The 21,985-nt window shown below is 37.6% G+C and overlaps 1 protein-coding gene and 1 pseudogene across 6 annotated transcripts in view; one reads left to right on the forward strand and one right to left on the reverse strand.

Moving 5' to 3' along the window:
- Positions 1–21,985, forward strand: part of Stag1 (STAG1 cohesin complex component) — a 385,686-nt gene that overhangs the window by 15,931 nt on the left and 347,770 nt on the right. Inside the window, exon 2 of one of the 6 annotated variants that reach the window (XM_008766528.4) lies at positions 732–746. The exons of 4 other annotated variants lie outside the window; for them this stretch is intronic. The gene's annotated coding sequence lies outside the window, so the exon portion shown is untranslated. Of the gene's footprint in view, positions 1–731; positions 747–18,797; positions 18,854–21,985 lie in introns of all 6 variants that reach the window. One more of the 6 variants, XM_006243632.5, reaches the window with a different exon arrangement.
- On the reverse strand, positions 11,083–12,279 carry LOC134480220 (glyceraldehyde-3-phosphate dehydrogenase-like; annotated as a pseudogene).

The raw sequence follows: 21,985 nt of genomic DNA on the forward strand, positions 1-21,985 counted from the left end.
AAAATTTTCATCATCTATGAAAGAAAAGTCTAGGCTCATCTGTAGTCAGTTCTAATTTTTGCTCCTACTTCCAGACAAATACCAGTCTGTTACTACATATTTGCTTGGCCTTTTTCATCATAATTGAGATGATATAATATAACCTTTTTCATTTAATATGTTTGAAGATTATTCACATTGTTTCATTACTTTTTGAGATAGAGTTCAATTTTTTTATTGTGAGAAAGATTTATTTTGTTAATTTATATCAACTGTTAGGCATTTGGTCTCCTCCACCCCTCCCCCATTCTTTCTCTTTTCTCTTTCTTCCTCCTCCCTACTCTTTCCTGACTTTTTCTAGCTGGGTCTTGCTATGTAGCTGGGTCTTCCTAAGCTGGGTTGGCCTTGAACTTGCAGTTATTATTCTGTTTTGCTATTTGAGTGCTATAACTTCAGACATGTGCCAGTATGTCAAGTTTTAGATTTCCAAGTTTTAGCTATTTTGTATGGCTCTCTGAACCTTCATTACTAAGACTTGGTGTAGTTTGTGTTCCTTTTTTTTGTACTTTATAACTTTTGGATGGTGTTTTAAGTGAAATAATTTATTTGTGGGATTATTGTATAATGAAATTATTATTATTATTATTATTATTATTATTAGTCTTTTATCCTATAGCTATGGCCAGTTTGACTATTCACTTGTCTTTTTTTTTTTTTTTTTCTTTATTTTTGTGGATTCTTTGGAATCATAGCTTCAACAAGTAGAGGTAAGCATCTTCCTGCTCACAGTTTTATGTTAAGAATTTCCATTATGCTGCCACTTTGGCACCTGGGTTTTGTTGATTTTAGAAAAGAGCTTTTAGTTGTTTACTGTTGAGTATGATTTTTTTGTTTTATTTTTGAGACAGGATCTCAAGTATATTATTCTGGCTGACCTAAAACTTGCTATATAGACTAGGCCTCAAACTCATAGCGATCTCCTCGCCTCTTCCCTAGTGCTGGGATCAAAGGCAGGCTACCACACCTGGCTTACCATTAACAATTGTTAACTGTTAGCTTTCTGTACCTCCTTGTTGAAAAAGCCCTGTTAACTTGCCCAAATGCCTTTTCATATTTGCCTATAGTCTTGATCATGTGGTGTCTTCCTTATTTTGCTAGTGTGGTATATTATTGATATTTTACAGTGAACTGTTTTTGCATTTCTAGTATAATTTCACTTGGTCTTGGTGTACAATTTGTTTTGAGACAGGGTCTTAGTCTATAAGCTTGGCTGACTTGCATGGAATTTGCTTTATTTATGTAGACTATCTTGGCCTCCAATTTGATATAGTCTTCCTTCCTCTGCCTACTGAGTGCTGGGGTTATAGTAATGTATTCCCATCTCCAGCATGTAATCTTTTTAATGTGCCTGTGTGCTTGGTTTGTTTATATTTTGTTGAGTTTTTGCTTTTCATATTCAAGGAGTATTAGTCTTTAGTTTTCTTGGGGTTTCTTATCCGTCCCTAGGATTAGGACCATGCTGCTGTTACCAAGTGTGTTATTATTTCCTCTTCTAATTTTTCTCCTTTAGCAACAAAAGTTATTTACTCTGTGTGTGTGTGTGTGTGTGTGTGTGTGTGTAGTTTTTGAAGCTGACTCTCAACATGTAGTCTCAGCTGGCCTCAAATTTTACTTTTCTATTACTGTGAGGAACATCATGACCAAGGCAGTTTATAAAAGAAAGCATTTAATTGGTGGCTGGCCTGTGGCTTTGGAGTGTTGAGTCTATGACTGTTATGGCAAATAGGCAGGTAGGCATGACACTGGAGCAGTTCCTGAGAGTTTCAATCCTAAGACATAATTGTGAGTTAAAGAAAGAAAACGATAACAGGGAATGGTGAGGGCTTAAGAACCCCAAACAACAGTGACATACATCGCCCAACCCTTCCCAAACAGTTCTACCAACTGCAGGACAGCATTAAAATAGATGACCCTATGGGGCTCATTCTCATTCAAACCACCATACTCACTATATAAACAAGACCAGCCTTGGTCTTATAATGATCCTTCTACTACTCCCACCTAAGTGCTGGGATTATGAGTTCAGCCACCACGCCTGGTTGAATCCTAATTTCTGAAAGAGTTTGAGTAGTCCCGAGTGGAGTGTGTGTTAGATGTTTGATAAAATTTACTAGTAAAGCTCTTTGGCCTTAAACTTTTTGGGGGGAGTGGGGAGGAAGCTTTTTACTACTAATTTATTATCTTGCCATGGGTCTGTTGAATTTTAAGTTAGCTATGGCAATTTCTTCTTCTTCTTCTTCTTTTTTTTTTTCATTTCATCTAGATGTTCCAGTTCTTTGAATGTAAGGTTGTCCATATCATTTATGCTTTGATCCATTGCTTATTTAGGGCTAGATTATACTGTGAAGTTTTTACTTTTTCTTCTATTGACCTAATTTGATTCTGTTGTGGTTGAAGAGAATTCATTATAAATTCTAACCTGGTTAAGTTTATTGAGAATTGTTTTGTTCCCCAAGTATGGTGTATTCTGATGAGTTTTAGTTTTATTGGAGAAGAATGCGTGTTTATTGATATTGAGTGATATATTCTGGATGTGTGTGCCAAGTCTAATTTGTTTATAGTGTTGTTGCAGAACTTCTGTTTCTTTGTTTATATTTAGTTCAGAAATTTTTTCCATTATTGAAAGTGAGATTATGAAGTGTTCAAATATGGAACCTTCCTATTTCTCTTTTCAGTTCTCTTAGTTATTTGGTTTCTAAGTTCATAATTGTTATGTATTGATGAATTAACCCTTTGATCCACATGCCTTTGGTTAAAATGTATTTTGTCTGCTATTAATATGAGCACATTAGCTCTTTTTATTAGTTTGCACTGATTTTTCCCATCCTTTCATTTTGAAACCATTTGTGCTTATTGTCTTAAAAGAAATCAATTCTACTGATCTGTCTTTTATGAAATTAGGTATTTAACATTTAAAGTGATTAGTAATAAGGAACTGTGCCAGTCACTTTACTATTTGTGTGTAGTTACTGACTTCTGTTATTTTTGTAGTCAGCCACTGGCCTGTCCCTTCTTTTGAGTGTTTGATTCTTACAATGAAAGGGACAAATGGGTTTTGTGTCTTACATGTGTTTGGAAGCTGCTGAGGAAGCCATTTAACTTTAGCAGAGTGGGGCTGAAACAGCAGTCAGTGTCTGTGAGGATGTACACAGAGTAATTCATTGGACATACCAAAACACAGGTGCAGATTTTTGGATACGGTACTTATGGTATACAGTTGTAAGCTAGCCATACCAGGGGTGGGATCTGCTCCCTAGACTCTTGCTGCTTAGCTGCTGTGTGAAGGACGACAGCTGTTCAACATCGGTAAGCAGTGTCACAGTAAGGCATTGTGTGGGCATCCCATGTGTCTGACTAGACATTAGAGTTCTGGAATATAGTAGTGATTCTCTCTCTTATCCATGGAGGATATATTTTTATATCCTTGAGTAGATTCTTGAAACCCAAGAATAGTGGTGATACATATACTTATAATAAAAGTTTATTTTTTAAATTAGGTGCAGTAAGATTAATCATAATACTTAATATCAAATTGATTAATTTGAATTGAGTGTAGATGAGTGATAGGTACTTAGCATGTGTAAGGCACTGGTTTGATAACTGTTTTAGTGTTCTGTTGCTGTGAAGAGACACCATAACCATGGCAACTCTTAATTGGGTGCTTGCTTACAGTTGAGGCTTAGTCCATTATTATTATGATAGAGAACATGGTGGGACACTGGCAGGTATTGTGTTAAAGTAGCTGAGAGTTTTATACCCTGATGTAGACTCAGAGGCAGGCAGGCAGGCAGGCAGGCAAGCAGAGGGGGCGGGGATGGCGTGGGTGGTGGTGGTGGTTGTGAGGGGAGACACAAACTTACAGAGACATTGGGCCTATTTCTTTTAAAGTTTCAAAGCCCACTTCTGTTGACACACCTTCTCTAACAAAGCCACACCTTCTAATCTTCCCTGCCAGTCAGCTACTGGAGAGAAGCATGAAAGTATATGATGAGCTCATGGGGCCAGTCTCATTTAGACCACTACAAATCCCCATTGCTGAATAAATATAGCAACTAAAGCAATGTAATGTGACTAGTTGTCTTTTCTCTTTCAAAGTATCTTAACATACTCTTTAGCATACCTAGTTTTAATGTGTGATTCTTTTGAGAGAGGGTTTTTACTCTGTATCTCAGGGAGCTCTTGACCTTGTAATCCTCCCATGTCTCGTTTCCAAGTGCTAAATTACAGGTGTGTGTCACCATGGAATTGCCATGATCTTGTACTTTACTAAGTAAAATGTACTATTTGAACAAAAGCACTGCAGTCATTTTTGATCACCCAGGATGCTAGGTGACTGTTCTACAGTAAATTTGCTGGACAAAGGAATCATTCACATCTTGGGTGAAATGAACTGTATCAGATTGCAACATACAATTCAAAGTGGTGTAAAGCTTACAAAACTTGTATTTTTGGAATTTCCTAGGTGGAATTTCCTATTTAATGTTTTTGCACCATAGTTGACTAGAATTGAAAACAGCAGAACCTCAGTAAAAGGGGACCATGGAGTTGGTACCAGTACGTTCTGTAAGCTCTATGATTGTTTCAGTAAAGGAATTTTTCTTGGAGCCTGTTATGTTCTTTTCTATAACATCTCTGAACAATTTCTTCACCTAAGATCTACTAATCTAGAAGTAAAAGTAACGATAGGTGAATTTAGCCAGTTAATACTGATCAGTATTTATCAAATACAACTCTTCATTTTAAAATTGCAAAAGAATAAACTTAGGTTAATGTCAGAGCCAAAGTCAAATTTAACCTTCACATTATAACTATTTATGATTTTCATAATTTAACAGACTTTATTTGAAATTTCAGTGATACAAGAAAGGGATTTGTCATGTGGTTTTTGTAATAGCTACTACCTTTTGTCCAGTGATTATTAAATTGCGAAACCACTGAAGACATATTGTCTTTTTTAATCTTTAGAAGACAGGTAAAATTGGCATTATTTTTATGTTTTCAGTTGAGCAAATTGATGCTTAGAGATATGCTTACAACTGGTGAATATACTGTTTGTTAAGTAGCAAAGCTAAGAAACAGGACCAGTTCTTCCTGTTCTTTTATATGTTAATACTTTCGATTATAGGATACAGACATTAGAATCTTTCTGAAAAGACAGAAGAAGCTTTTCTTCTTATTCTTTAGACAATATTTTCCTATGATAACTTAGTGTGTAATGATTTTCACTGAAGTAAAGCCTCTCCACTATTGTCTCTCCTTCCTTCTTATTCTCAAAATTGAATTTAGGTCCTTGAGCATGCTAAGCAAACATGAGGTTCTTTTTTTTAAAAGTGAGAATAGAGCCAGATGTCTTGGCATATGCCTTTAATCCCAGTATGCAGAAGGCAGAGGCAAGTGGATTTCTGTGAGTTCAAGGACAGCCTGGTTTACATAGTGAGTTCCAGGACAGCCAGAGCTACATAATCCAGATTTTGTCTCAAAACAGAAACAAAAACAAACCAACCAAAGAGGATAGAATGTGCAGTGTGTCAGCTAGTATTTATTTGTCCCAACCCAAATTCTGTTGTTTTAACTCAGCAAATTTGTATCTTTTGGTTATAGCGGGACAAGAAAACTAATGCAGGCTCATACTATACATATACATTTTTTTTTACTGTGAGAATCTTGTTACTTTTATGGATATACTTTTTTCTTTTTTTAGAAATGACTTATTTTAAGTATGTGTTTGCCTACATGTATGTATGTATGTATGTACACCATGTACATGCAGTGTCCAAGGAAGTGAGAAGAGGGTGTCAGGTTGGTTTTCTAGAACTGGATTACAGGTGGTCTTGAGTCACTATGTGGGTGTTTGGAACTAAACCTGGGTACTTTGCAAGAACAGCAAATGTTCTTAACCACTGAGCCATCTCTCTAGCCCCAAGCCTTGCTCTTTTTTTTTTTTTGGTTCTTTTTTTTTTTTTTTTTTTTTTTTTCTTTTCGGAGCTGGGGACCGAACCCAGGGCCTTGCGCTTCCTAGGCAAGCGCTCTACCACTGAGCTAAATTCCCAGCCCCAAGCCTTGCTCTTTTTAAGAATTGCATAGTATTTTCATAGGATGATTTATGCATATGATCTCCATGTATGATAAGTCTTATATTAATCTTTCTAGTCCCGTGACAAAGTATCTGAGATAAACAGTTTAAAAGGAGATGATTATTTTGGTTTATGGTTTCAGGCTATGATCTTTTGGTTCATTTCCTTTTGGGCTGTGGTGAGCAGAAACATCATGGTGGGTACATTTGAATGAGGAGGTGATTACTTAATTTATGACATCTGAGAAGAGAAGAGAGCCAAGAAGGAACATGGTTCTTTTCTCCATTTTAAAATTTCCTAGTAACCTTACCTCCTATCATCAGGCCCCACATCTACTGGTAGTGTTATCAGTTAGGGACTAAATCTTCAACACTTGACCTTTGGGGAAATATTTAGGACTAACACCATAATAAACAGACAGTTAACTCATCACAGAATTTTAATTCTTTGAAAAAATCCATATTTTTGTTGATGCATCCTTTTAATTAGTATTTGCTTCAGGAAGAATCTTAATATACAACCCAGACTAGCCTTCAACTCTATGTAGCGTAAATTAGCCTCGAACCAACAATCCTCCTGCCTCAGTCTCCAAACTGGTATTATATGGATAATATACTAGGGTTGGCAGCACTTTTATTTTTAGATCCTTGTTGTGTAAATGTATTTCTGCTTACTAGATTCTTAGAGAAAGAAATCTTGACAGATTCTGTTTAGTTTGCTTTCATAAAAACTCCTTTTTATATTCCTACCTTCAGGTTGAGTGTTGCTCACTCTAAATATTATGAATCTTTAATTCTTAATCCTATCTGATGGATGAGAAATAGTGTATTCCAGGATGGTTTTACTTTTTTTCAATTGGTAGAGGAATTAAATTCTGTGCAGTGTTTGACCACAGAAAAAGCTTTTGAAAAATGAAACTATTATAAATTTAAAATACAGTTTAATAAACTGTAAGTAATTGACAATTTTTTATTAGTTTCACTACATATAAGAATGCCATTATTCCCTCCCTCCCTCCCTTCCTCTCCCTCCCTTCTTCTCTCCTTCCCTCCCTCTCTACTTTCTCCCCAATGTGTTCCCAGCCTGCCTCTTCCCTTCTTGTCTCTCCTCTCTTTCTGTCTTTCTTTGTTCCCTTTCTTTCTCTGCCGCTACTCTCTTCCCCAGACCTCCTTCCCAGATCCCAAATAAACTTCCTTTTATAATTAAAAAAAGGAAAAAGACTACCATTACTAGCTAAGGATATAACTCAGTAGTAGAACGTAATGTACATAGCTGTCTTAGTGTTTCATTGCTGTGATGAGACACCATGACCAAGGCAACTCTTTTTTTTTTTTTTTTTTTTTTTTTTTCCGGAGCTGGGGACCGAACCCAGGGCCTTGCGCTTCCTAGGTAAGCGCTCTACCACTGAGCTAAATCCCCAGCCCCCCAAGGCAACTCTTATAAAGGCAAAATTTAATTCTGGCTGGATCAGTTTCTGAGGGTCAGTCAGTTATCAGCAGACATGGTCCTGGAGAAGGAGCTGGGAGTTGTGCATCTTGATCTGACTGCAGCCAGGAGAGACTACTATGCTGCTTCATACCGGGCAAGGCAAGCTCTGCCCATTGTGACACACTTCTCTAACGAGAGGCCACAACTCCAAGAAGGCCACAGCTCCTTAGTGCCACTTCAAACTCCCATAATAGCTGTGTGCAAGTATTTTGGCTTGTTTCCAGAAATAAAAGATAAGTGTACACGTGGATGCTTTTATAAACATGCATGCATGCATACATACATATATACATACGTATATACATACATACAGCAACCACAACATGACATCTGAAACATTTTAAAGGGTTTTATCCTTTGAGGACAAGTGAAGTTTGTGTATAGCGTATGACTTACTGTACTTACATGTTAGTCTGGTTTAGTATTAAAATCTCTTAACTTGCAGAAAATTAGTACTCTTATGTTCAGTAAGAGCTTTCTGGTCATTAATTTCCATTCTTACATGGGCATGGTGGTGCCCCTTTGTAGTACTCACACTTGGATAGTGAAGGCAGGAAGATCAGTGTCGTTTTTAAGACAAAATCCCAATTGCTCAGTTTTACCAAATGAAGACTCAGGAGCCAGATGCTGAGGCGAAAGCCTGCTAGCTTAGACAAGCAAAGAAAACATCCAGCCGACTTTTCTCCTCAACCAGCGTCCCAGAATGAAAGAGTTTGTTCTTCTTCCCTGTATTGTCTTAAAAAAAATTTCAAACTAAATATCCCTCCTTTCCACTTTCTGTGTTTCTCTCTATTAGCCCTCCTGACTTTTTTTTACTCTCTATTGTTTTTTGTTTTTTGTTTTTTAAATGTTCACTCCCTGGCAATTGGTTGTTTGGCCTGCCTTAATTAATTTGTGATTGATTTTATTTAATCTTGTTTATAATAAACAGAAAGTACTTGGATTAAAGGTGTATACTAGCTGAGCCACACCACAACTAGAGACAGGTATTTCCACTATACAATCTTGGGGTTCACAGTATGATCAGAGTTTCTATTGTAGAAGAAAGCCAGTCTAGAATAATGAGTGATCCTCAAAAACAAAGCAAAAATTGTAGTTCTTACCACTTGTTATTAGTTCTAGATAAACTTATAAGGCATTTCTCATACTTAGATTTCTTGTATAAGCCATTTCTCTTACTTAGTTTTTTTTTTTTTTTTAATTAACTTGAGTATTTCTTATATACATTTCGAGTGTTATTCCCTTTCCCGGTTTCCAGGCAAACATCCCCCTCCCCCTTCCCCTTCCTTATGGGTGTTCCCCTCCCAACCCTCCCCCCATTGCCGCCCTCCCCCCAACAGTCTAGTTCACTGGTGGTTCAGTCTTAGCAGGACCCAGGGCTTTCCCTTCCACTGGTGCTCTTACTAGGATATTCATTGCTACCTATGAGGTCAGAGTCCAGGGTCAGTCCATGTATAGTCTTTAGGTAGTGGCTTAGTCCCTGGAAGCTCTGTGGCTTAGTCCCTGGAAGCTCTGTACTTAGTTTTTAATAACCTATCTTTAACTCCTTCCAGAGTTGAGTGCATGTTTAGATATTTGAAAGATACCTTTGTCTCTTTACCTCTTACTCAAAACTTTGGGAGATGGTTATTTTATATTTTCTTTAGAAAAATTGTGGCTTTCTTTATGTGTATGTATATGTGTACATACTCATGTGCATGAGCATCCATGACGGATAGGTATTGAGGTCATAGGTTGATATTGACTCCTTCTGTAGAACTCTACTGTATATTTTGAGACAGTGTCTTTTTTTTAAATCTGGAACTGCCCTGTTCAGTTAGATTAACTGTTACCACCTACCCAGTCTTGTGAATCAAACTCAAGCCCTCAAGCTTGGGCAGCAAACACTTTACTGACAGCCTTCATTCTAACTCTTGGCTTTCTTTTATTTAAATGAAAGTAGAATGATAAACTATGATATGAACTTTTTAGGATAAAACTTGTATTTTTTGAGAAAAATCAAATGTTTATAATGTTCTTAATTATTGAAATTAAAGATATCCATCCACGACATCTTAGATTGTTGTGAATGAGGATTAACTAAAGTAAAAACTTTAATACTCCTTTAATAAAAGATTTAGCAGAAAGTATGATTTGTGAATTGTATTGTTCTTTGATTCCTAGTCTAAGAAAGTAAATTTCTTAAATTTTATAGACTTTCTATTCCGACAGTAAAAATTTGATTAGTCTCATAATTTTTAAGAAATAATTCTTCCACTGTTATCCGGGCCTGGTTTTAATAGCCTTTGTGTATAGTTATTCTAATAAATAGTTTGCTTGCTCTAGAATATTCTGTGGGTTTTGTGAATTTAATTAAAAACTATATATATATGTTGTGGAATACTATAGTATTCAAGTAATTTTTTCTGTACTTTTTATATAGCTGTAATATATGTATAATCAAATTCATATTCCTACTCCCATTTGGTTTTACTTATTTATTCATTGTTTGTTTGTTTGAAAACAGGGTTTCTTAGTATAGCCCTGCTTGTGCAGGAACTCAGTTGGTAGATCAGTGGCTTTGAACTCACATAGATCCACTGCCTGTATCCTGAGTGTTGAGATTAAAGTCATGTGCTATGGCTGCCTGTCCTCTTTTACTTTTCTAGAGAACAGGGTCTTGCTATACAGCTTGGGCTAGCTTAGACTCACTGTGTACTTCATTTTGTACTCATGATCCTTCTCTTCCTTCCTTCCAGTGTACATGACCTGAAAAAAATGTCTTTCTCACTTTAAAAAACAGTCTGTAAAGAAGAAAGAGAATGAAAAAGATACTACTTTAGTTAAATAAGAAAATAAACGTTGTAATTGGCTATGATATGACAGATTACCTAACGAAAACAAAGAAATCAGCTTTTTAAAGTCTCTGTCTTAATACCAGGCTACTGTCTGTCTGTCTCGCTGTCTGTCTATCTACACACACACACACACACACACACACACACACACACACACGCACGCACGCACGCACACACGCACGGGGTCTTGGGATGATAAGGAAATGCACTTGACTTTTGTTTTTGTTTTTTGTTTTTCAGATAAAGTTTCTCTGTGTAGACTTAGCTGGCTTTTAATTCACAGAGATCCACCTACCTACCTCTTCTTCTGGAGTGCTGGGATTAATGGCACATGCCACCAGTACCTGACTGACCAATTTCTTTTATATATTGAAAAAAAATTGATTTTCTAGGGAAACATTAAAGATACTTAATATAGAAATAATCGCAGCCAGATTATCTCCCTCTAAAACCAAACGAGTTACTTAGGAATTTAAAGAGACTTTTTTTTTTTTTTTCTTTTTGCTTTCTTTTTTTTCGGAGCTGAGGACCGAATCCAGGGCCTTGCGCTTTCTTTTTTTTTTTTTGAGGGTGCAGCGAACTTTATTGATGGTATTCAAGAGAGAAGGGAGGGCTCCCTAGGCCCCTCCTGTTATGGGGTCTGGGATGGAATTGTGAGGGAGATGCTCAGTGTTGGGGGCTGAGTTGGGATGGGGACTCCTCAGCAACTGAGGGCCTCTCTCTTGCTCTCAGTATCCTTGCTGGGCTGGGTGGTCCAGGGTTTCTTACTCCTTGGAGGCCATGTAGGCCATGAGGTCCACCACCCTGTTGCTGTAGCCATATTCATTGTCATACCAGGAAATGAGCTTTACAAAGTTGTCATTGAGAGCAATGCCAGCCCCAGCATCAAAGGTGGAAGAGTGGGAGTTGCTGTTGAAGTCGCAGGAGACAACCTGGTCCTCAGTGTAGCCCAGGATGCCCTTTAGTGGGCCCTCGGCCGCCTGCTTCAATACTTTCTTGATGTCATCATACTTGGCAGGTTTCTCCAGGCGGCATGTTAGATCCACAACGGATACATTGGGGGTAGGAACACGGAAGGCCATGCCAGTGAGCTTCCCGTTCAGCTCTGGGATGACCTTGCCCACAGCCTTGGCAGCACCAGTGGATGCAGGGATGATGTTCTGGGCTGCCCCATGGCCATCACGCCACAGCTTTCGAGAGGGGCCATCCACAGTCTTCTGAGTGGCAGTGATGGCATGGACTGTGGTCATGAGCCCTTCCACGATGCCAAAGTTGTCATAGATGACCTTGGCCAGAGGGCTAAGCAGTTGGTGGTGCAGGATGCATTGCTGACAATCTTGAGGGAGTTGTCATATTTCTTGTGGTTCATACCCATCACAAACATGGGGGCATCAGTGGAAGGGGCAGAGATGATGACCCTTTTGGCCCCACCCTTCAGGTGAGGCCCAGCCTTCTCCATGGTGGTGAAGACGCCAGTAGACTCCACGACATACTCAGCACCAGCGTCACCCCATTTGATGTTAGCGGGATCTCGCTCCTGGAAGATGGTGATGGGCTTCCCGTTGATGACAAGCTTCCCTTTCTCAGCCTTGACTGTGCTGTTGAACTTGCTGTGGGTAGAGTCATACTGGAACATGTAGACCATGTAGTTGAGGTCAATGAAGGAGTCGTTGATGGCAACAATGTCCACTTTGTCACAAGAGAAGGCAGCCCTGGTAACCAGGCGTTCGATATGGCCAAATCCGTTCACACCGACCTTCACCATCTTGTCTATGAGACGAGGCTGGCACTGCACAAGAAGATGCGGCTGTCTCTGGAACAGAGAGGAGCAGAGAGCTGGCCTTGCGCTTTCTAGGCAAGTGCTCTACCACTGAGCTAAATCCCCAACCCCAAGAGACTTTTTTTTTTTTTTTTTTTTTTTTGGTTCTTTTTTTCGGAGCTGGGGACCGAACCCAGGGCCTTGCGCTTCCTAGGTAAGCGCTCCACCACTGAGCTAAATCCCCAGCCCCGAGACTGTTTTTTAAGAGTTGATTTTCCCATTGTTCCTGCCACCAACTTTTTTCCCTGACAGTAGAATGGAAGATATTCTTAATTACATCAGAAAATGATCAGAGCCAGGCATGGTGGCTCATTGGATTTCAAGAACATAGGTTGAGACAGGAGAATATAGAAAGTACTAGGTAAACGTGCACTTTCTATTGAGTTCGAGGTCAGCCTGACTTGCAGTAAGAGACACTGTCGTTAGAAACAACCAATTAACCTTTCTTCCTTTTACATTACCCCCAAAATGATGAATTAGCAATGTAGATTGAAATCTTGAACCAGCTGGTACACAAACAGTAATTAGCATGTTTCGAAATTCAGGAAGTTTAGTTCTGTTGGAATGTTTATGTAGACCAGTGGTGTTCAACTTGTGGGGTCTCAACCCCTTTGGGGGTCCACTGATACTTTCATGGGGTAGCTTATAGACCATTCAAAAACATAGGTACTTATGATTCATAAAAGTAGAAAAATTACACTTATGAAGTAGCAATAAAAGAATTTAATGGTTGAGGGCCACATCAACATGAACTGTGTTAAAGGGTCGCAGCATTAGGAAGGTTGAGAACCACTGATATAAACAAATAGAAAACAGTTTTCTTCATTCAATCACTAAGACAGGCTGGTTGGATTGATGTAAAAGCTAGGTAATAAAGATACTTAGAGTCTTTATGGGAACATCATCTTTGTCAGCACTTTCTTAGCGCCCCCCCCCCCTCTCTCTTTCGGTTTTCTTTTCTTTTTTTTTTCCTTTTCTTTTTTTCGGAGCTGGAGACCGAACCCAGGACCTTGCTCTTGCCTACCACCGAGCTAAATCCCCAACCCCTCTCTCTAGCTTTAAGAATTTGTATCACATGTTTTTTTTTTCCTCCATCTTTATTAAATTGGGTATTTCTTATTTACATTTCAATTGTTATTACCTTTCCTGGTCTCCAGGCCAACATCCCCTTAACTCCTCTCCCTCTCCTTTTATATGAGTGTTCCCCTCCCCATCCTCCCCCCATTACCGCTCTCCCCCCAACAATCCCGTTCACTGGGGGTTCAGTCTTGGCAGGACCAAGGGCTTCCCCTTCCACTGGTGCTCTTACCAGGCTATTCATTGCTACCTATGCAGTTGGAGCCCAGGGTCAGTCTATGTATAGTCTTTGGATAGTGGCTTAGTCCCTGGAAGCTCTGGTTGGTTGGCATTGTTGTTCATATGGGGTCTCAAGCCCCTTCAAGCTCTTTCAGCCCTTTGATTCCTTCAACGGGGTTCCCGTTCGCAGTTCAGTGGTTTGCTGCTGGCATTCGCCTATGTATTTGCTGTATTCTGGCTGTGTCTCTCAGGAGAGATCTACATCTGGTTCTTGTCGGCCTGCACTTCTTTGCTTCATCCATCTTATCTAATTGGGTGGCTGTATATGTATGAGCCACACATGGGGCAGGCTCTGAATGGGCGTTCCTTCAGCCTCTGTTCTAAACTTTGCCTCCCTATTCCTTCCCAAGGGTATTCTTGTTCCCCTTTTAAAGAAGGAGTGAAGCATTCACATTTTGGTCATCCTTCTTGAGTTTCCTGTATTCTGTGCATCTAGGGTAATTCAAGCATTTAGGCTAATATCCACTTATCAATGAGTGCATACATGTGTGTTTTTCTGTGATTGGTTTACCTTACTCGGGATGATATTTTCCAGTTCCAACCATTTGCCTATGAATTTCATGAAGTCATTGTTTTTGATAGCTGAGTAATATTCCATTGTGTAGATGTACCACATTTTCTGTATCCATTCCTCTATTGAAGGTCATCTGGGTTCTTTCCAGCTTCTGGCTATTATAAATAAGGCTGCTATGAACATAGTGGAACATGTGTCTTTGTTATATGTTGGGGCATCTTTTGGGTATATGCCCAAGAGAGGTATAGCTGGGTCCTCAGGTAGTTCAATGTCCAGTTTTCTGAGGAACCTCCAGATTGATTTCCAGAATGGTTTTACCAGTCTGCAATCCAACCAACAATGGAGGAGTGTTCCTCTTTCTCTACATCCTCGCCAGCATCTGCTGTCGCTGGAGGTTTTGATCTTAGCCATTCTCACTGGTGTGAGGTGAAATCTCAGGGTTGTTTTGATTTGCATTTCCCTTATGACTAAAGATGTTGAACATTTCTTTAGGTGCTTCCCATCCATGCAGCATTCCTCAGCTGTGAATTCTTTGTTTAGCTCTGAACCCCATTTTTTTTTTTTTTTTGGTTCTTTTTTTCGGAGCTGGGGACTGAACCCAGGGCCTTGGGCTTCCTAGGCAAGCGCTCTACCACTGAGCTAAATCCCCAACCCCTCTGAACCCCATTTTTTTTTTATTTATTTATTTTTTTTATTAACTTGAGTATTTCTTATATACATTTCGAGTGTTATTCCCTTTCCCGGTTTCCGGGCAAACATCCCCCTCCCCCCTCCCCTGCCTTATGGGTGTTCCCCTCCCAACCCTCCCCCCATTGCCGCCCTTCCCCCATAGACTAGTTCACTGGGGTGAACCCCATTTTTAATAGGGTTATTTGTCTCCCTGTGGTCTAACTTCTTGAGTTCTTTGTATATTTTGGATATAAGCCCTTTACCAGTTGTAGGATTGGTAAAGATATTTTCCCAATCTGTTGGTTGCCGTTTTGTCCTAACCACAGTGTCCTTTGCCTTACAGAAGCTTTGTAGTTTTATGAGATCCCATTTGTCGATTCTTGATCTTAGAGCATAAGCCATTGGTGTTTTGTTCAGGAAATTTTTTCCAGTGCCCATGTGTTCGAGATGCTTCCCCACTTTTTCTTCTATTAGTTTGAGTGTGTCTGGTTTGATGTGGAGGTCCTTGATCCACTTGGACTTAAGCTTTGTACAGGGTGATAAGGATGGATCGATCTGCATTCTTCTACATGCTGACCTCCAGTTGAACCAGCACCATTTGCTGAAAAGGCTATCTTTTTTCCATTGGATGGTTTGGCTCCTTTGTCAAAAATCAAGTGACCATAGGTGTGTGGGTTCATTTTTGCGTCTTCAATTCTATTCCACTGCTCTATCTGCCTGTCTCTCTGAACCAGTACCATGCATTTTTTTAAATCACTATTGCTCTGTAATACTGCTTCAGTTCAGGGATAGTGATTACCCCAGAAGTATTGAGGATAGTTTTAGCTATCCTGGGTTTTTTTTTTTTTTAATTCCAGATGAATTGCAAATTGTTCTGTTTAACTCTCTGAAGAATTGGGTTGGAATTTTGATGGGGATTGCATTAAATCTGTAGATCGCTTTTGGTAAAATGGGCACTTTTAGTGTATTGATCCTGCCAATCCATGAGCATGGGAGATCTTTCCATCTTCTGAGATCTTCGATTTCTTTCTTCATAGGCTTGAAGTTCTTATCATACAGATCTTTAACTTGCTTGGTTAAAGTCACACCGAGGTATTTTATATTATTTGGGACTATTATGAAGGGTGTCGTTTCCCTAATTTCTTTTGCGGCTTGTTTCTCCTTTGTGTAGAGGACGGCTACTGATTTATTTGAGTTAATTTTATACCCAGCCACTTTGCTGAAGGTGTTTATCAGGTTTAGTAGTTCTCTAGTGGAACTTTTGGGATCACTTAAATATACTATCATATCGTCTGCAAGTAGTGATATTTTGACTTCTTTCTTTCCAATCTTTATCCCTTTGATCTCCTTTTGTTGTCTGATTGCTCTGGCTAGGACTTCAGAACTATGTTGACTAAGTAGGGAGAGAGTGGGCAGCCTTGTCTAGTCCCTGATTTTAGTGGGATTGCTTCAAGTTTCTCTCCATTTAGTTTAATATTAGCTATTGGTTTGCTGTATATGGCTTTTACTATGTTTAGGTATGGGCCTTGAATTCCTGTTCTTTCCAGGACTTTTATCATGAAGGGGTGTTGAATTTTGTCAAATACTTTCTCGGCATCTAATGGTTTTTATCTTTCAGTTTGTTTATATAGTGGATTACGTTGATGGTTTTCTGTATACTAAACCATCCCTGCATGCCTGGGATGAAGCCTCCTTGATCATGATGGATGATCGTTTTGATGGTAGCACATGGTTTTAATCCCAGCACTTAGGAAAGGAGGCAGAGGCAGGAGGATCTCTGTAAATTTGAGGCCAGACTGGTTTACAGATGGAGTTCCAGGACAGCTAGAGCTACACAGAGAAGTCCTGTACTGAAAAAGGAAAAAAGAAAAAAAAATTGATATCTGACTCCCCACCCAAGATTTAGTATATTGAAACTAACTTTCGTTGTATCTTAGAATCACTTTAGGATTTAAAGCCATATTGAAGGCAGCAATCTCCTACCCCAACTAATGTTTCATTGGTATAGAGTTTAAAACTGTGTTAGTCATCTGGAGACTCAGAGACTGGAGAATTGGCTATTTGTAGTTAAAAGTGGGCCTTTGTTTTTTGTGTTTCTGACAAGTTCTCAAGTAAATAAATCCAGGGATCACACTTTGAGAATTTGGTCCTGATTAGTGATGGGACCCACTTGCTTAATTTGGAGAATACATACTTTATAGAAGTTTTAATTTATAAAAGATAGTGCTGTGCTTTTTGCAATCTGAAATAAACTTTCAAAGTTTATTTACAGTGAAAAATCCTAGATACCATAAATGTTTGCTCACCAAAAGGAAACCTTCAGAAATGTTAAAGACAGTATTCTTTCCCAGTGCTTTCTATAATGGGTTTATTGAGGTATGATTCACAAAGTATAATTTATACAAAAAAGATGTCTAACAATCAGCATCAAAAGTGGTTAAGAGCTTGAATATTTCTCTTAGGTCTTACTATCTTTTATTTTTCTGTGTTCTGACTTACCACAATGCTTATAAATTGTGAAGTATCTAGTATTTTTGACCTGGACCCTTTCACTAAATTTAATTTGAGATTCATCCATGTAGCTATCTACGGTTTTTAATACTTGATTACTTTTTCTAAAGGGACGTTTTAGATTTAAATAATACTGAGCAGAAAGCACCATGTTTACCCTTTCCACCTCCATGCACTGTCTTTAGAATCAGCGGTAGCACATTAGTATTACAGTGGATGAATGTTCAGTGACATCTCTTTTTTTTTTTTTTTTTTTTAACCTTGTTTGTGCTTTACCTGAGGGTTAATTCTTGGTGGTGTACTTTCTGTGGGTTTTGACTAATAAACAGCATAGAGCCATACACACTGGTTCTGCTACTATGTAAAAACCTCTGTGCTGTGCATAGTTATTCTTAGCAGTCACTGGTAGTTCTTTTTTTCAAAGGTTTATTTACTTTATGTATATGAGTACACTGTCACTGTCTTCAGACACACCAGAAGAGGGCATTGGATCCCATTACATATAGTGTGAGCCACCATGTGGTTGCTCGGAATTGAACTTAGGATCCCTGGAAGAGCAACCAGTGCTCTTAACCACTGAGCTATCTCTCCAGCCTCTCTCTGATAGTTCTTAGTCTTTGTAGTTTTGTTAGAATGCTATCAGTAAGAACCATACACTTTATGGCCTTTTTATATTGGTTTCTTTAATTTAGCAACATCTATTTAAGATTTCTTGATGTCTTTTATGCTTTATAGTTTGTCTTCTTTAGCCGTGAGTAACATTCTATATTGTCTGATTATATCACAGTTTATTTTTCCAGCTAACTACTGAAGTACATCTTGATTGTTGGCAAGTTTTAGCAATCATAATAAAGCTGATATTAATTTTTGTACTTATGGTCATTAGGGAAATTGCTATATAGTATTTTGTTGTCTTGTGTGCCTTTATTTAGTTTTTGGTTCCAGGATTTTCTGGCTTTATAAAATGAGCTTGGTACCTGTGCTGGTTCATTATACCACCACCACCACCACCACCACCACCACCACCACCACCACCACCACCACCACCACCACCACCGTCATCATTAGTAAACTTGATACAAAGCCAGTGTCATCTAAGAAGAAATTTCAATTGGGAAAGTGCCTCCATTAGTTTGGTTCCCAAGTCTGTGAGGGCTTTTTCATTGGTTAGTGATTGATGTGTAAGAGCCCAGGTGCCATTCCTGAAGAGGTCTTTGGGTGTGTAAGAAAACAAACTGGGGGGCTAAAGAGATGAGTCAGAGCTTAAAAGCACTGGATGCTTTTTCAGAAGACCTGGATTTAGTTCACCACACCACATCACAGCTCAAAACTATTTGTAAGTCCAGTTCCAGCAGTTCCGGCACCCTTGCAAAGATATACATACAGCCAGACACGTATGGGGGTGAGAGGGAAGACAACTGAGTAAGCAAAGAGCAACAAGGCAGTAAGCAGCGCTTCTCCATGTCCTCTGCTTCATTTCCTGCTTCCAGGTTCCTGTTACGAGTTCTAGCACTGACTTTCCTGGATGACAGACTATATAAGAAAGGTAAAATAAACCTTTTCCTTCTCAAGTTGCTTTTGGCTCTGGTGTTTTATCACAGCTATAGTAATCCTAAGTAGGATATCAGCATTCATCCCCCTCTATTTTATGGAGTATTGAAGGAAAGTTGGTGTTACTTCTTTAAAGGTCCGGTAGGATGCAGTAGTACTTCAGTTCTGGGGTTTACTTTGTTGGATTACTAGTTTCAGTATCATTGCCTGTTACAGTCTAAGTATAATTATGTTCATCATTTAATTTAGATAGTATCTAGGAGCTTACATATTTCTTTTAGGGTTTTAGTTTATTGAAATATGAATTTTCAAAATATTCTCTTAAGAAATTCTTGAAATTTCATTGTTGGTGTTATTATTGTGCTCTGTTTTATTGGTATTTGATTGGTTTGGTTTTCTCCCTTTCTTGGTTAATTTCTGTAAAGATTTGATGATCTGTTTTTACCTTTTTAAAAGAACTAACTTTTTTCTTTGGTATCGATATTTTTGTTTTGGTGTCTTACTTCATTAATTTCTGTTGTTAGCTTTATTTCTCCTTACCTTTAAGTTTGGCTTTCCCTCCCTTTCTTTTCTAAAATTTTGAGGTGTATCATTATTTTGAGTTCTATATCTGTATACTTTAAATCTCTTTGGCTGTGTCTTAAGTTCTGTCACGTTGTATTTTTATTTTCATTTAATTTGAGGGTCTTAAAAACTTAGTCTTTGATTTTTGTGACTGATAATCCAAGAGCATATTTTCAGTATCAATTTGTATAATTTTCTTGCTATTTATTCTATTATGATAGGTTAAGATGAACAAATTTATTTACATTTTTCTATTCGTATTTGTTAAGACTTGTTCTCGACTAAAATGTGGTCTAATTTTTGGAGAAAGTTTCATAGGCTACTCAACAAAATTTATGCTTAAGTATTTAGGTAAAATACTCTGTATATGCCTGTGATCTATGGTGTAGTGTAACCTTGCAATTTCTTTCTTTAGTTTCTTTGTTTCTTTGTGTTAGGTATTGCTTATGATGGCAAGTTGGAGTAATTGAGGTAATGATATAGTGACTTCTTGTATGCTACCACTGTTGGGTTCGGTTTATTCACGTTTTCTAAATTTTCTATAGAGCACGATTTCTAATCATGTAATTAAAACATTTTAAACTTTCAAATTATTTTAATTTTACTATTGATTATTTTTTCATTTCTCTCATCTCTTTTAAAAAAGAAAATATCAGCTTATATCAGGCCCATGATGTATTCAGTTTTATCTACCACACAGTGAAGATATTTAAAGTGCTAACTGCAATTGTAAATTGTCAGCAAACCTAGTCATTCTATGTCCTTCACCTAATATCAAAACATCTTTTTAGTGTAAAACCACCACTTTCTGTTTTGGCAGTTTTTGATATTTTTTCTTTTGTTTTAATTCAGTTATGTACTGTCTAAAATCAACAATGATTCTTTTCATGGACTGTAAAATAAAATGAATTTACCTTGTGTTTTAAGGTTGGGATCTATCTACTTTTAGTATTACAACTATTTCTTCTCATCCCCTTTTTAGTAGAATAGAAAGGACTATTCTTTACTACCTGTTAGGATATTTTCAAAATACTACATTGTATAAGCTACTTCAACTAATATAAATGAGATCTAGTCTTACAGAGTTCTTTTTTCTATCAGTTAGTGAACTTAAATACTCCATTAAATATGTTCTGTATTATGTTATGTTCTTTTCTTTACATGAATTACTAGTTTAGTCAGCTTTTTCATGATGGTTTATGACTTTATGATATTGCTAACCTTAAAAATCAGAAGATTAGCTGTAATAAAAGTTCTTATGCCTTCTTTTTTTCTTTTGAATAGGACGTGACATTGTATATATCTTTCTTACCTAGTATGGTTTTGGTGAGGATAGAGTTTGGGTAGAGTTAAAATGTGCTAAATGTTATCTTGCTGATCTTTTTTTTTTTAACATCTTGATAATAACCCATTGCTTGTGAAATTTTTGTGTGTTATGTGATAAAATTTTATGAGAAATGTATGGATCTTGAAAATGGTATGGGTCAAGGATGACTCAGTGATAGAACATTTGCCATGTATATGCCAGGTTTTGCGATTCTATCCTTAGCAATATGAAAACAAAAAGTAGAAAATATAAAAAAAATTATGATATTTGATTTCTCTCTGTTTCATTGGTAAAAGAACATTCACTGAATATGTCTATTTAGGTATATAACATATCTGGAATATATAACTAAAATTGGTTCTAGAAGCTCTAAAGATTTAATTTTCAGTATATATTCTTATTTAGTGTTGGTCCCTGGCTTTAAATCTGAGGTCTTCCATTGTACTAGAAAAGACTGTATACTTGTTTTCATATGCATAATAGTTGAGTATTATTTCTATTTTAACTGATACATTTAGTACAATTTTCAGTTTGTAAATTTCTTTTTCTGGGGGAGTCTTGATTTTCATGACATTTCTATTAGTATAATTAGGTGCATGTGTGTGGACTGTAAAACTAGATACTGGTACAGTGATTAAGTGAAAAAGTATTTCTGGATGTTTATTTGAATGAAAAATCAGAAATATACTTTAGTAGTGTTTGAGTTATGTAAATCAGCTTGTCTCCTTTTTTACTATATCAGAAGTCACTGAAGATGTATTTATGATTTATTCTTTTAGATTTTGTTCTATGCTTGCATCAGTGAGTGATGGCCTTTTCATTTCAATGCATTATTTTAAATTAAATTTCTACCTTACCATAATAGTTTATCTTTTTTATAGAACTATTTTTTCATAGTTTATCATACTTTTTTTTTGTTTTTTGTTCTTTTTTTCGGAGCTGGGGACCGAACCCAGGGCCTTGCGCTTCCTAGGTAAGCGCTCTACCACTGAGCTAAATCCCCAGCCCCTATCATACTGTTTTTTATTAATGCTCATTGGAGCTATAGTTGAGTGGAAGAATGCCTTGGGTTTGATCTCCAGTACTGGCAGTACTGAAAGTTTTTGTTAGATCTAATAATAAATCAAGTAAAAGAAAAAGAAACAAATTAAGTCACATTGCTTATAGTTTCCTAACAAATGATTTCCCCAACAAATTCAACCAAAGTCTGTATTGCTGATGAACAAATTCAGTAAA

The sequence above is a fragment of the Rattus norvegicus genome, chromosome 8, assembly GCF_036323735.1.
Source record: "Rattus norvegicus strain BN/NHsdMcwi chromosome 8, GRCr8, whole genome shotgun sequence".
In the NCBI taxonomy this organism is placed as follows: Eukaryota; Metazoa; Chordata; class Mammalia; order Rodentia; family Muridae; genus Rattus; species Rattus norvegicus.